Source organism: Pleurodeles waltl, chromosome 1_2 (assembly GCF_031143425.1).
Source record: "Pleurodeles waltl isolate 20211129_DDA chromosome 1_2, aPleWal1.hap1.20221129, whole genome shotgun sequence".
NCBI lineage: Eukaryota > Metazoa > Chordata > Amphibia > Caudata > Salamandridae > Pleurodeles > Pleurodeles waltl.
The window spans coordinates 418,230,134-418,244,059 of NC_090437.1; the positions used below are offsets into that span (position 1 = coordinate 418,230,134).

Below are 13,926 nucleotides of genomic sequence, written 5' to 3' on the forward strand. Positions count from 1 at the left end.
TCCTGTACACTGCATGCGTTCCCTGTCTGTCTACTTATTGTTCCTTGTTGTTTTATCTAATACATGGAGCCCTACTTTATGGCCAAGATTGTATAGTGAGTAGTAATTAATTTTTTTTTTTTTTTTTTTATGCTCAAGATGTGAAGTTAATTGCTTTTCACACCACTTCACCTTCACTTTTTCGTCTGTTTAGTATGTGCTGCACGAGTGCTTTTTCACTCTTTGCTTGTCACTTACTATTTATATTATTTTACCTAGCATTCGTTTTGTGGCCTTTTTAAAACAAATTTCTAATTTGAGCATTAAAAATCCTTTTCCACCTTTTTCTTTTTGTAAAACGATTCAACTCAATCTTTCTACCCTTCTAACTATGTTTAGCTCCAATATTGTTTTCCACTCCCCCCTATCCCCTTCCTTTATTTTAGTATAAGGTTGCGCCGTTGTTGACGGTAATCCCTTTGCTCTTCTCAGGCTTAATTTCATGAGTCCTGATGATAATCCCGAGTGTCTAGCCTTAGGGATTGAAACGTAATTGACAATATGTACTTTAACTCATTTGTATACTTGTAATAAATGTCCGCTGGTTCAGTTGTACATTTAAAGATGGCCGCCATAGAGACTACAGGAGAAATACTAAATCTTTAAGATGGCTGCCATAAAAGGTGCCCCAGTATGCACACACGTTAGAGGGCGAATCGGGCTGATGTTTTTGCCAGCACTCTTTATTTTCATTTTTGTTTGAGAAAGTGTAATCTTAAACGCTAAAGCTGCAAACGATGCGAGCGGTTCTCCTAGTCGCAGAGGTAACGATCCGCATTGGCTAGACAACTTGAAATCGGGAGTTATTCCTGGGTTTGCAGAAGCGGTCAGGCTTCAAGTTAAAGCCAAAAATAAGCTGTGATGTGGCAGTATGCATAGTGGATACATCTGTGCGGCTTTGAAGTATGTTTTTTGAGTGAAATCGTTAGCAGAATGATAGCACTGTAGAGTTCAATTTGGAAGGTCAGAGTAAGTTAGTAGTGTCCCACTTTCTCTTATCTTCTAGGTTTTTTTCATTTTCATTTGCCTCTTATTGATACTGATTTGGCAATCTGGACACAATTTTTCCAAAATAGGCAGTAAGTGTCAGTTGGACTCGTGTTTGGGTCTTTTGGTCTTTGATTCTGCGCTAGTAGCACCTATGTACATTGTTATATTTTGCTCACATTAAATGTAATTAATGGGTTGTGATTTGAATGGGGCACTTTTGACTCCTTGATATATCTTTCCCCCACTTTTTCTTTTAATGCATATTTTTGGCATGTTACTTGCATGGACTGCACTTGGGTAATAGGTGGTTCGGTCTGCTGTAACACAAATAAAGGTTTTTATTGATCAAAATATTTTACTTTTTTTTAAGACTTTGGGTTTCGTGTTGTAATTTGTTTTTTGTGGTTTTTTTATTAGGTACTTATTTGTCCTACAGTCCTGAAGAGACCCACAATTAGAATGGGCCAAAACACGTCGACCTTTTTACTGAGGGAGGGGTTGTGAGAAATATTAACTTATAACTATAAGAATGGTTTACAATATACATATTTTTCTAAATACAAATAATAGCAGCCATTATGCTGAAATGTGAATATGAAGCAACCATCTCCCATGTGGATTAACATGCATTTGGATTAACATGTATTGTTAACAACCACATTTTGAAAAAGTAGAAGAATGACTGAAGTACAATTTTCGTTGATTTGCAACTCTATGGGTTTATGTACATATATTGTTTGTGATTGATTTCTGTCACGAGGTAATGTTATATGTTGGTTTTGGGCTATTTTATTATCTGATTAAGAGATATGAAAAGAATTGTATAAATGAACTGTTGTTCCAGTGATTGATTTACAGTTTCACTGCTGGATTGACGATTGTGTATTATTTCCAACTATGATACAATTTTTTCTTATTATGTCTTTATTTACCCAGGTCTAATAGGGTTTTTAGGGTAGTCTCCATTTTTTCCTATGTCAACCCCTGTGCTGGCATTCAAACACGGCTACATTGTGTGTCATACAGCCTTGCACCATGGTGCAGAGGTTAGTGTGCACTGACAAGTGTAGGATTTGTATACTTGATTTACCTTCCAGTAAGGATTACTATGTTATGCCAAGGCTTGCTTTTTTTTTTTAGGTTTAGAAAATGATAGTTGTCCTTGCCTATGCCTGCTTCATGAAAGAGTTATACTTAGATGCAAAGCCCAGTCCTGATACCTTAGTAGATCAGACTTTACAACACAACCTATGGGTGCTTGGTTGGTCCTCCCAATAAATGCGCTCCTCATGCAAGACAGTGCAAAGCAATTTTTGCACTGGGAAAAGGGAACCTTTCTATTGTGAAGCACCTTTTAAGCTGGATAGTAAACTCCATATACCACAGTGCATGGCTTTGCAAAAATCCTTAGTTCATCAGTTTTTAAATTTTTGACTTCTGTGAACCCCTACTAAATCATTACTGCAATCCGGAGACCCCCACTAAGTGATTTTTGGAAACTGGGGACCCCCAGCCTAAATAATTGTCATTTATCTGAATCTCAAACAAAAAACAACAAATCAAGCATACACCATTCAATGCTCAAATATTGAAATATTTTGTTTAAATTACAATTAAATATAGGAATTGTTTTTACATTTTCAATGTTGATTCTTTATCTGTATACACGTTATTAATTTGTATTTATTAATTTTAGCACTATTTAATTTTGTCTTCAGGCAACAGGTTAAGCACCACTGCCTTGGTAAATCTGGACCCTAGTGTAGTAGGAACTTCCAGTCTTGCAATGAAACCATGGTCACAAACTTACACTTGTAGTGCTCAAGAGTTTGTAAATGATGTTGCTCGTAGCTTTTTAAGCTGAATATGTATTGTCAACACACGGTTCCTATTCATATAGGCATAGAAAGTATATATTCATGAAGCAACGCTTTATGTCTAAAGTTGACGTAATTTCCACTTAATATTCACTTACATTTCTATGCGAAAAAGATTCATTGTTAGCACACCGTTATAGTCACATGTACATGAACTGTCAAGACACAAAAGCGGAATGTTCAGTTTCCTAACTTTGCACATGTGTATTGTGAAACTGTGAACCTTTTTCACTTGTGCTGTTATTTTTTTTGCTAAATAATTATCTGTAATAAGTCGGCGTTCTTTCCTAGAAATGTCTGGAGAAAACTGGTCTGATCGGTTCACTTAACCAGCCTTTCCTATTAGCTTACTCCAAATTCATTCTGATGAAATTTAAGTGCTCAGAAAAGTCTAAACGTGTATTTTATTACAGTATTAGTGGCAACTAAATGTGCACTGTGTTTCCTATTAGGCCTCTCCTGTGTAGACCCACTTTTTCAATCAATGGACGTACATGTGCCTAATGAAAGAATGCATGTCACACGTTGTGCTTGGGTGAGTTGCAACTTTTTTCCTGCAGGAAATCCTTGTGATCATGTCAAATGCAATTGACTGGCAGGCCAAATTTAAGTGCATAAGTAAAATGAAAGTAACCTATCTATTGTTATTGGCAAGCATTATTATGATCCTATTTACATATGTTCATCAAATATTCTGTACACTGGTTATCATTACTGTGCTTGGGTTGTTGTACAGGACGCCGCCCGTATAGATGCTTAAAAAGAGTTTTCCTTTATCTTGACACAAAAGACATTCATGCAAACAGTGACACAAGTATTAGACACATATATCTTGAGTGATGCAACATATTGCCTTGGCAAGGATCGTGCAAACATTTTGAGACTTTTCAAAACTGAGAAGGGACCATCAATCTGTTAATGCTGAGGCAATAGGTCCATGCCTCTTTACAAGTATAAATTCTGTGGTTTAAAAACACTGACCTCAGTAAAGTGCGTCATGCTTTAAAATACCTGGCCTCAACATAATAGGTGCAGCATCGATTCGTGCCTGTAGTTTCAAAATCTACAATGTTGATAGTTCGATTGTCTCGACCAATTAGTTCAATTTTCTGAAATCAGTAGTCATTAGCCTGGGGCATAACATTGAGCCTTGTGTCAATTTATTTAAAGGTTTTTTATAATCGTCTGGGTTTTGACATTTTTGTGAGATTTGAAGATTTGGGGCACGTAGAGAGCATGTTAAATTTTTTTCATGTCAGTTTTTTGAGGGAGATGGCCATGACTTGTTCTTCCAGTGCAGACCATAAGTGTAAGTTCCGAGTCTAGGTTGACCTTTAGGCCATTGGGTGCAGCTGCTAAGTATGTTCCCCAGGGATTGTACATAGTTTTGTAAACCTGGAGGATGGCCTTTTTTAAGGCTGTTCAGGTGGCAGTGACTAATGATTGGTAATATTTGATGTGCGATGACCTACACTCCAACTCATGCTTGTCGAGACCAAAATCCAGCCCTAATAGCGTCTGCCTTGTGTATTTTGGTAGGGTAAATATCTGCCTATAAACATTGCAATGTATCTCATCTAGTGAAGTTGATAGTTTCATAAAAGTAAGCTTGGTGCCAATAGGAAATGGTGGGCAGACGTTTGGCCTGTATGGCTCAGATGATTGCTTCAGCTGATGGGCTTTTCAGGCATAAGGTACTGCAAGTGTATGCCATGCTTGTGGTTGTCAGAGAGCCATGCTTCCAAGTAATTGGAGGTCTTGAGTAGTTAATCTTCACTTCCCCTACTCTCCATTGCAAAGTCAACTTGTGTTTTTATTTGCCAAGTATCACAACTTTGGTCTTTCCGGGGTTGGCTGTGAGTTTATTACAAATATGATGTACATTTAGATGATCTAGGGCTCTCTCCACCGCATTTCTCGTATGATCTAAGATGATAAGGTCATCTGCATGTTGAAGTATGGGCAGTGTAAAAGATCCAATCCATGGTGGTATAGTTTTGACTTTTGATATAACTTGCCCCAAGTCTGCTGTTTATAGATTGAAGAGAATCGGTGCTGGAACGCACCCCTGTTGTAAGTCTCAATTGGTCGGTATTTCAGATTTGACATTGCTTCTATTATGTAGCTTGCAGCAGACCCATGTGTTTGAATATAGAGACTTAATTACCTTTAATAAAATAGAAGGAAGGCTGCATTGTGCTAATTTTGACCTGGTCTGTGGAATAGGTGGTGGTCTTCCAAGTGTTGCAATAGCTCATGCTCTAACTGCCATAGCACGTTCCTCTGCAGTTCCTCATTCTTTTAGAGGGTTATATCCTTTTTCCCAAAAAACTTTCTAGAATGTTTAATATGCTAACTCATGTGTCATTTCCTTCCACTTCACCACTTTCTTTTCATGTTTTTCTCCTGCATGTATTCTCTTGTATGACCCCTTTCATTATGCTTTCTCGCTCTCTCTCTCACACACGCACACACAAATACACACACACCCACACACACACACTGTCTTTCTTCAACTGTAGCACTGCATTTTGTTCTCTTTTGCCGCTATCAGTATTTTAATAGATGTGTATACCTCCTTCACACACTTTCACAATAAATGGTAATTACAATTGTCGCTTATGTGGCCGTTGCTCTGTGTGCTCTGCAAAGGAGCCAAAGTTTGGATGAGCTTGTCGTATGAACACACTCACAGGCACTGTGAGAAACTCGCAATGTCTTCAGCCTCGGCTCCAGAGCTCCCAGTCATGCCCCGTTATGAACACCCACCCATAACCTTTACTCAACTCCAGAGGAGCTATTGCATACATATGTCGCCCATCAGAGATGGTTAAAGGGTGAGGGAGCTGTCAAGCAGAGAAACAATTTAAGCAGTGGGTGCAGCCTTGGTGGCTTGTGGGGCCAAGGATTGCCAACACGTGAGACAGTAGGTACATTGCACAATGCTATGGTTAGATGTGAAGTATTCTTACAGTGTACAGTATAAATTAGTTTTATAATCCCTTTCTTAGGCTCCCTAGTAGGATGCACGATTATTAGCCTGAAGACTGCTTCTTTTATGCTGGTGGAGAAGGCCGCCCTCTTTGACTTACTGCCAATGAAGTGTTTTTTTACGATCTCACTGCTCTGCATCGTTTTCAAGAAGGAAGAGATTGAGCACTGAGTAATTCCCCACCAGCCATATGCCCAAGGGAACTCACTAAACCTGAAAAATACATAATTTGAGAAGGCTGAGAGCCTGGCCAAGGAGAAAGGTGTTGGCACCTTTATGGCTAAGGGTGACATCAAGTTTACATTCTTCCTCCTGCATCTTCAACCTGCCATTTTCTTGACAGAAAGGAGATTCTTTTGGAACACTTGTTACTCAAGGCACGTGCATTGTCCTGTGCAGTTGAAAGGTTTATAAAATGGCCAGAGTGGATGTTGGGTGGAGAGTGCTTTGGATGAAATCGCTTAATATGATGGTAATTTGTAGTCAGTGTGATGGTGAAGCACTAATGAAGGTATGAAGGCAGTTCTTCCCAAACATTTTAGAACCAGGACCCAATTTTTAGAACAATAAACAATTGCAACTCACCTACCTGTAACGGAGAGGAGGTGTGGCGATTTTCTAGACAGCACATTTTCCATTTGAAATGGCCACTACATTCGCACAGTTGTACTGATACAACTAGATAGCACACAAATTATATTGTGTGGAAATTGGGGTTCTGTGAGTATTTTATCATTTGTGCATCACCAAATAAAATTTCTTAATTTGTTTTGATACTTAGGCCCATATTTATACTTTTTGACGCAAACCAGCGCCGGCGCTGGTTTGTATCAAAGAATGTACCGCTGGCTAACACCATTCCTACGCACCATGGGTGCGCCTTATTTATGGATTGACGTTAGCCAGCACTGCGGGCTGGTCAGAGTAAAAAAAAATGACTCTAACCAGGCACAGCCGGCATAGGGTAAAATGGGGGTTGTGCGTCAAAAAATGGTGCAAGTCAGGTTAGAGTAAAAAATCATGGCTCTTACCTGACTTGCGCCATTGTTTAACACCCAACCCCCATGGAAATGACTCCTGTCTTAGCAAAGACAGGAGTCATGCCCCCCTGCCCAATGGCCATGCCCAGGGGACTTCTGTCCCTTGGGCATGGCCAATGGGCACAGTGGCATGTAGGAGGGCCCAAGTTTGGCCCCCCCATGCCACTAAAAAAAAGTACAAAAAATACTTACCTGTACTTACCTGGGATGGGTCCCCCATCCATGGTTGTCCTCCAGGGGTGTGTGGGGGTAGCAGGGGGTTTCCTTGGGGGCAGGGAAGGGCACCTGTGGACTGCTTCCATGGTCAGGGACCATGGAAATGAGGCCACAGGTCCCTTAACGCCTGCCCTCACCCAGGCATTAAAAAACGGCGTGCAGCAGGATGGGCGCTGTTTTTTAAGGCCCGCCCCCGTCTGTGCATCAAAATGACACAGGAGTATAAATAAGGTGCAAGGCCTTAAAGTCATTTTTTGGATGGGAACGCCTACCTTGCATGTCATTAACGCAAGGCGGTTTCCCGCATCCAGAAAATGATGCACACAGAGGAATTTTGACGTTCGCGGGGTCGGGCGTCATGGTATAAATTTATTTATTACTTATTTTGCACTATTTTTAGCTAAACGCCACTTCCTAAGCACATATAGTACAAGGTTCTAAGAAGCTGATTTCAAATGCTCGCTCTCATTTTAAACAGTAGGACTTCAAGGAATTGCCATGGCACCAGAATCAGAAGGAAGCATGGCAATGTTGATCAATCATTTTATTTCGAATGGGCCTGTCCTGTTAGATGTCTGCCATTTTTATCACCCGGCGTGAAGTGCAAGCCATTTTATTTCCTCCTCTACAGCAATGGTTCTGAGGTGGGACCACTTAGTGTAGACCATGGTTACTTCAAAGACAGTCCAACCTGGGGGCTTGGCTGCTGATACCCAGGAACAGTTCCTTTTTTGATCCAACAGTTCAGCCAACAGAGACGCACACAGATTCAATACTGTTCACACTTTTTCTGCATACAGGCAGAATCTGAAGTAGTGGTGGCTGTTGTGTCAGGTCCAAAGAAAAGGGGAAGGATTTTTTTTAATTACAAAACAGACCAAATATCTCCTCTCTGTAACAAAATAAACCCATATAAATGTACATTTAATCATCTATGATTTCATTCTTTATTAACCATTCATGTATACCAAAATAACATAGTTATTTACAGTTTACAGTTAAAAGTTGTATTTCTAAATATTTCGTATTTATTTCAGCTTCCATTGTTAAAAGCAAATTATACACATCCATAAAATAATTCTTAAAGTTAATAGTATCAAAGATCCATAAAGAATCACAATACTGCACGTCCCACTCCTCATTTCATCATTTATCAGTAGTTCATAGAAAGTTAATCATATGATTATTAATTTTGTAGAATCATATTATTTTTAATTTTATATAAACTATTGGTAAATGATGAAATGAGGAATGGGATGTACAGTACTGTGATTATTTATGTGTCTTGGATACTATTAACTTTATGAAGATGCATATACATATCTTGGATACTATTAACTTTATTAATTATTTTATGGATGTAACGTACAAGTTGATTTAATGAATTGATGTTGAAATAAATAAGTAATATTTATTATAAATGTAGTTTTAACTGGTATGTTTGATGTTGTTGTAGTATATAGAAATGGTAATATGAAATGACATCATAGGTGATTAAATTTACTTTTTTATGGGGATAGTTTGTCCTAGTTAGGAGAGGTCAGGTCTTTTTTGCAGCTGTTGTGTCAGGCCCTGACAATGAGAGTCTGGGTATTTTGGTTCTACTTGTGCCCTCTTAAAATGCTACTGCAGGAATCTCCACAAGTGTTATGTTCAGAAGAGTGCTGATCCAGGCTCAACCTGTCACTGCTGGGGAGCCCCGGAAAAGTTTGCAACTCTTTTACCACAGGGTTCTTCAGATGTGGGTGGTTTCCCCACTGGCAGAGTGAAAAGTACTGTGGAACAAAAGCAGAGAGTGCCGAACAAGTGTGCCAAGACAAAAGTCACAGTGCAAAAATCCTAACAATAGACAATACCAGTGTGAGCGCAGATTTACATGAAATAATTATTTTATGTAATCATACTGATACACTAACATGAGAAATGCTTCAAATGAAAAAAATAAATGTTAACATGGAAAGTGTGCTTGTTTAATGGCTGCCATCATAGTGAAAGACCTGCACTTATTTTTTAAAATGTGTTAACTTAGTGTTGAAAAATAAAGTATATTCTGTCTCTTTAAGAACATGTCCTTTGAAAAATAATGTTAGAAAAAAATGTGAGTAATTCTTGAGTTTTCTGCAGTGCCTTTCGGCAGAACAAAGCCAGAGCTGATGTTGAATGTCTGCCAATGTTCCAAAAATGTTACGTTAGTAGAATGATTTCATGCCCACTGTCTAACACATTCTTTGTTTGAATCTCAATCTTGTGTAAAACGTTTATTAATTAAATGTATTTTTTTCAGCAGTTGTTCTCTGCTGTGTGTCAAGTAAGCAAGGTCACTAGTTATCTGACTGCCAAGCCGAGCTAAAGTGTCAAACTTTTCCGTAGAATTACAAGCTTCTTTTGTTTGAATTATGAGTTTAATCTGTGTTCATACTAATGGAATGTGTTCTCTCGATGGGAAAGAACTGACTTCAAAGTTTTAACATTTTTTCCTGACTATCATCCGGCAGCAAGTGCATTCTGAAATATGTTGAACAAAAGATCTTCACAAAACAGTGCAGAGAAGACTGCAGGAAATAATAATTATTATCGTTTGTGCTTGCGCAAAAAGAAAGAGACGGAGGAATACAGAATATTTAAGTTAATAGTGGAATATCTTCTGAAGTGCTGATGTTTTGTGATTGGATGATTTGTGCACAAATGCAGTTTTCAGCCAATCACAGAAGTTTAGCAAGTTTAATTTAATGTTTGTTAATTAGACATTGGGGTGCATTCTTTTCCCTGGTTTCCAGAGGCTTCACTTCTCATTCTCAACATCTGTCACTTTGACATTTCATGTTTTGCCAGTCAGTCCACTGATATTCTGGTACTTTATTATTTTTAATTATTTTTTAGGCTCCATGCAAAAATGCTGGTGCTTATTTTAGCACTTAATGCTTAAATCCTAAAGTGCTATGCTGCCTGCCTTAAATAATTAATTTGATGGTTAAGATAATTTAGAGTCCACATTTCTGAATTGTCACCCCTTTTCACTGCCCCTGTCCTGATGTTGAGGTCCTCCTGGTGAAGCTGTAGCCTGATTACTGTTTACCTTAAGGAGAGGTAAATGTATGAATGCTGTGTATTTGTCTTTTTGTTTTGCAGGTTACCAGCTGCTACCGTTTAAAATTCTGCTGCTATTTTTGATAGTTCCATAGTTAGATGTTTTATAAATGTATGTTTTGCATGATGTCCAACATGCTAATGCTAATTTGAGGTTAATGAGGTGTTTTCTCTATGCTTATGATTTGCCATTGTTTATTTACTGAATTAAATGTATACTATCTCTCTTACAGTGATACTCATGTTATTGATTTGTGTTCTAACTATTTGGTGTATTGTTTTATTTTCTCTGTTTAAACTAAGATTTTTCAGAGCAATTTTCCAGCCTGTGATGCTACTTTACTTGTACTATTGGGTGTTGAGAATAATCTTTGTGACTTTAGCATTGTTAATATAGGGAAATAAATATTTTAACTGAGACTAAAAGGTATGGTTATTCATGGTCATGGTGTGTCATATATTGATTCTTTGGTGAATATTATTATTGTTTATTGTTGTTGTTTTATGTGTCAATAATTAATGTGTCAATCAAGGTGATAATCCATATAATCAATGCAAGTCAAAAGGTTCATCAACCTTAAGGCAGCGTCCAATCACTCACTATTATAAAATATTAAGAAGAGACAAAGATCTACCCTGCAACAGTTTTCGGTAGTTTTTGGTAGCCAGAGTTTGTTGGTTATTTCTTTATGGATTGTTGATTGATAATTATTGATTATTATTGATTTTGATTGAGATTTATAGATTTTTTTTATTGATGAAAATTATGGAGAAGATGTGTCCCTAAACACCCAAGATGACTGTCCCCGGTCCTTGGAGTCTGCCTATGTTGATGGGGAATGTTCTCAGAGTGCTGTTGTTAGGTTGGATGAAGTAGATTATGCGCTTGCACAGCTTTAGCTAATTTATTTGCAGGCGATTGAGTTGTTTGTGAGATTTTAGGGGAGTTGGCGTACTCCAAATACTGTTGAAAAAGGGGTTTGTGTACTCCAAAGTGTGAGAGCAGGGAAGTTGGCAAACTTCACATGTGTGTGGTGCTTGGTGCTCAAAAAGTGTCCATGTGGTTGTTGGTATACGGACCCTGAGGTAGGTCTAAGACTCCGGAGTATATTTAAAGTGTATTGAAACACTTTTTTGGTTGTAATTGGTCTATTTAGTAGGCCAATTGGGCGTGGTAAGCAAGTCAAGTTTGTGAGTCAAGTTGAGTGTAAAGGACCTTCCACTCAAGGTCTTTTTTGACTGAGATTTGGCAAGTCCTATGTGCGCCAGGAGAATATCCATTGATCAGTTGAGAGAAAAATTTGCAGGTCAAATTTTGCTTGTGAATCTGGAGAGCTGAGAACGAAGAATAGCTGCTAGAGTGAAAAGCAATCAGTAAAAATCTGTAAGGTTCCTGAAGTGATTGTACTACTCTACCTGTAGTAAATAAACATTGTTTTTTTTAGATTTTGATGAAGTGCTTGCAAATAGTATTGCATTAGTTTTGAATGTTTTTGAGTTTAGGAGGACAAGCCGCAAGACTTCGTCAGCCGCTGTCTGTAAGTGTGACATCATTTTGTGCCGCGCTGAGATAGGTTGGTTAGTGAGAACCATTGCGAATGGATTGGTGGACAACCATGAAGCGCAATTGGTTGAGAAAGGAGACAAAGAGGATTGTCGGATTAAAAGTCACTTCTTGATTATTGATTTTTTACATAAATTTGTGAAAATGAATTTTTTCAAAGCTTTAAAAAGTGCTCTTACAGGTGATGAATATATTCCAGCTAGGGTAGTAGAAATTTGTCCACCAGAAGGTACTCCAACATATATTGTAATTGAAGAGAAAGGTACTGGAGCATGCCTTTGGTTAAAACATTGGTGCAAAATCACAAGAAAAGAACGGAGCTTAGCATTTCCTGAAAATGGGACATTTAATTTGAGAATTTTAGAACATTTAAGACAAGTGATGTATGGCCTAAAACCTCCACCAAGACCAGCTCAGTTTGAGGCATTAGCAGCGAGATAGTAGCCAGAAAACAAGCATTGAAATTTAAGAGAAAATGAGAAGAGCAGAGAAGTCACTAGCAGAAGCTAGGTGGGACAATGACCAGCAACAGTGAAGGCTTGATACCTTACATGGTATTGGTATATTTCCTGCAGTGTCTAAAGATATTGAAGAAGATGCAAAAAAAGTTTTAAAGAAATCTAAAAAGAGTTTTTGTTCATCAGATGAAGAGCAGACATCAAAAGAACCTGAAAGGAATTTGATTAATAATGAGGAATCAGATAATGATGAGTTTATTTTACAGATATTGTCGTCCACCACCATATGTGGCACAGGAGAATGGTCCAAGTACTAGTGTGAATCCTTCTGCACCAACACAGGTTAACATGACACATAGGCCATATTTATACTTTTTGACGCAAAACTGCGCAGTTTTGCGTAAAAAAAAATGAGCGCCGGCTAACGCCATTCTGAAGCGCCATGCGGGCGCCGTATTTAATCAATGACTTTAGCCGGCGTTAGCCGCCGGCGCTGCCTGGTGTGCGTTGAAAAAAACGACGTACACCAGGCAGCGCCGGCGTAGGGGGATATGGAGCTTGGGCGTGAAAAAACGGGGCAAGTCAGGCTGAGGCAAAGTTTTCGCCTCAACCCGATTTGCGCCATTTTGTTCGACTCCCAACCCCCATAGAAATGACTCCTGTCTTAGCAAAGACAGGAGTCATGCCCCCTTGCCCAATGGCCATGCCCAGGGGACTTCTGTCCCCTGGGCATGGTCATTGAGCATAGTGGCATGTAGGGGGGCACAAATCAGGCCCCCCTATGCCACCAAAAAAAATATTAAAAAACACTTACCTGAACTTACCTTAATGTCCCTGGGATGGGTCCCTCCAGCCTTTGGTGTCCTCCTGGGGTGGGCAAGGGTGACAGGGGGTGTCCCTGGGGGCATGGGAGGGCACCTCTGGGCTCCTTCAGAGCCCACAGGTCCCTTAACGCCTGCCTTTTACAGGCACTAAAAAACGGCGCAAAGGCGGCCGTACGTCATTTTTTTGGACCCGCCCACTCCCGGGCGTGAATTTTGCCCGGGAGTGTAAATACGGCGCACATGCCGCGGAGTCAATTTTTTAGACGGGAACGCCTACCTTGCATATAATTAACGCAAAGTAGGTGTCCACGCTAAAAAATGACGCAAACTCCATGGGCTTTGGCGCTAGACGCGTCTAACGCCAAAGTATAAATATGGAGTTAGTTTTGCGTCGGAATTGCGTAAAAAAAAAAGACGCAATTCCGGCGCAAACGGAGTATAAATATGCCCCAAAATTTAAATACATAGTAGTCTTAACATGATTGAGAGTTCTACACAGGTTAATCCTAACATGACACAGAGCTCAGTGCAGACTAGTCTTTTAGTGCAAAAACCAATGCAGAGTAGTCTAAATCAGTCAACAGATTCTGTACAATTGCTGCAACCTAGCATTTCTAGGATTTATCCAAATGTGCCAATCGTGGAGGCAACAACACATCTTACAGTGCCAACAAAACAGGTTTACCATAAACCAATGTTGATTCAGTCAGAGCCAACCCAGTTGTTACTACATCAAATGCAGAACACAGGTGTAATGCAGTCTCAGAATGTAAATGCCAGAATAAGTCCAGATGCAGTGTCTGTACCTGTCACAATTGGCCCACCCATACCATTGTATG

At 39.2% G+C, this 13,926-nt stretch overlaps 1 long non-coding RNA gene across 1 annotated transcript; it reads left to right on the forward strand.

Moving 5' to 3' along the window:
- Nucleotides 1-682: 682 nt before the first annotated feature.
- Nucleotides 683-10,655, forward strand: LOC138300752 (uncharacterized). Its single transcript, XR_011204997.1, has 3 exons — nucleotides 683-803; nucleotides 3,359-3,441; nucleotides 9,442-10,655. It is a non-coding gene; the product is annotated as an uncharacterized lncRNA (long non-coding RNA).
- The last annotated feature ends 3,271 nt before the right edge of the window (nucleotides 10,656-13,926 follow it).